Raw genomic sequence first — 2,500 nt, 5'->3', positions numbered from 1 at the left:
TTTCTGTTCTCGACTTCATATTGTGGACTGTTATTTGAATATAGAATAAGAAAGAACACGAGAGAGAGAGAGAGAGAGAGAGAGAGAGAGAGAGAGAGAGAGAGAGAGAGAGAGAGAGAGAGAGAGAGAGAGAGAATCTAGCGCTGAAACAGTTCGCGTAGGTTTCAATGCTAAGGAAGAGAAGTATTCAGGATGAGATACAACAGTTCATGGTAAAAATTACAACAATGAGAAAAATAATGCTTATTATCACAGTGAAAACTATGGTGATTACTATGACAGTAATATTTGTAATATTTGTGGGGATAATATGATATTGGTATAGGTAATAATGGCATTATTAATAATAGTAACGATAATAATAATCACAACAACACTAATGATAATGATAGTAATAATAGTAATAATGACCATAATAATAATGACGACGATGACGATAGTGTTGGTAATACTGAAATAGTAATGATACTAGTAGTATTGATAAGGACAATAAGAACAATAATAATAATGACAATAATAGTAGTAATGATAATGATAATACGTACAATAATAATAATGATAATTATAAGGATAAATAATGAAAATGATAATGCTAATGATAATGATAATAATGGTAATGATGAGGATAAATAATGAAAATGATAATGATAATAATGGTAATGATGAGGATAAATAATGAAAATGATAATGATAATGATATAATAATGATAATAATAATAATAATAATATAAATAGTAATACTAATAATAATATAAAGTGTAATAGTGATAGTAATAGTAACAGTGATAGTGATAGTGATAATGGTGATGGTAATGGTGATGGTAATGGTGATAATGATGATAATATATGGTAATAACAATAGTAATGGTATATTAAAAGAGAGAACGAAAGAAAGAAAAGCAGAGAAGAGAAGCTAAAATATAAAAAAAATGGAGAAGAGGAAGCGAAAGCAGGTGACCTCCGAAGCCAGCTACTTGCCAGTAAACGATAGAAGGTTACCTTAATCAGCAGTTTAGAGATTACTAGTTGCGTTTACTTCCTCCTCCTCCTCCCCCTCCCCCTCCTCCTCCTCCTCCTACTCCTACTCCTCCCTCTCCTCCTCCTTCCCCTCCTCCTTCTCCTCCTCCCTCCTCCTCCTCCTCTCTCCTCTCCTACTCCTCCTCCCTCCTCCTCCTCCTCCTCCTCCTCCTCCCCCCCCCTCCTCCTTCTCCTTCTCCTCCTCCTTCTCCCCCTCCTCCTCCTCCTGCTCCTCCTCCTCCTTCTCCTTCTCCTCCTCCTCCTCCTCCTCCTCCTCCTCCTCCTCCTCCTCCTCCTCCTCCTCTTACTTCTACTCCTATTCCTCCTCCTCCTCCAACTCCTCCTCCTCCCCCCTCCTCCTCCTCCTCCTCCTCCGGGAATTTGCCTGCTGGGGAGACCCTCGAAGTTGTATGTAATGTAAATGTGATTTTTGTTAGTGTTGTTTTCTTTGTTATTATTTCAGTATTTGAGACTTTATCATTATTTTATTTGTTATATGGTGTTGCTAAATTTAAATGTTAGGACGTTGTTATTCTTTTTCTTCATCTGCTTCGTCTTAGTATTGCAGTTGTTAATATTATTATATTTTATTCTAAAATATTTGCGTTATATTATACAAATATATCCTTATCATCATTAATAAACTTTCATAGTCGGTAAAACATATTTCTAAATCAAACAACAACAGTAACATCCACAACTTATAAGCTCGCAAGAATTCCAACAAGTTTTCGAGAACGAAACAAAGTAGCCTAATTTACAGCCGGTAAAGTTCAGCTTAAAAGGATCACATTTCGGGAAGTTTAACCGGCAACCAGATAGTATTAACTATAATTCACACGTGTCTCGTTATTCCTTTTCTTTTCAGCGCGGTTCGTGATTTCCTGTCTATTAATGTTATCATTTTCTATGCATTGTTTACACATTAGCTTGATGTGAGGATAAATGTTAAGGGAAATAGGCAGGTTAATAAGTACAGAATGTTCATTGGCCGGTGTTCAGTGTCTAGCGTGTTTCGAGCCTGATAAAGCCTTAGGCAGCTGAATGGATCATCTTGTGGTGTCCTCCGTCCGATGTTTATTCTTATCCTGTCTGACTTTCGATTCTAAAAAGTGTAGATTTCTGTTCTCTCTACTTTTTTTTTGTCTCTTTTTAAATCGGTCCATAATTTTTTGATATATGGCAAAATGAGAGGAATGAAGAAAATTTGCAAAATAAACGAGAACAAATCAATAGATATATGAACTAGATACTGAAAATAGCTTACCAAAGAGTTGAGAGAAATACATATAACTGAGGAGTCTCCCAGAGCAGCAATTTCGGACACTGAGAGACACCAGGCGGCCTCCTTACGCTTATATTCCTAGAATAATCCTATATTACGTATCAAGGGATTGCAGCACCGTGTGAATGGCCCTTGCAATTACCCTACCACAATGTTAACTGTAAAGAATAGTTTGGTATTACTAGTATCACTGACTGT

The 2,500-nt window shown here is 36.3% G+C and overlaps 1 protein-coding gene across 1 annotated transcript in view; it reads left to right on the top strand.

Moving 5' to 3' along the window:
• The window catches only part of LOC125043102 (protein PF3D7_1417600-like), a 17,327-nt gene that overhangs the window by 1,171 nt on the left and 13,656 nt on the right, over positions 1-2,500 (top strand). The gene's annotated exons all lie outside the window — the stretch shown is intronic.

Source organism: Penaeus chinensis, chromosome 33 (assembly GCF_019202785.1).
Source record: "Penaeus chinensis breed Huanghai No. 1 chromosome 33, ASM1920278v2, whole genome shotgun sequence".
Lineage (NCBI taxonomy): Eukaryota > Metazoa > Arthropoda > Malacostraca > Decapoda > Penaeidae > Penaeus > Penaeus chinensis.
This window is presented reverse-complemented; position numbering and strand designations above follow the sequence as displayed.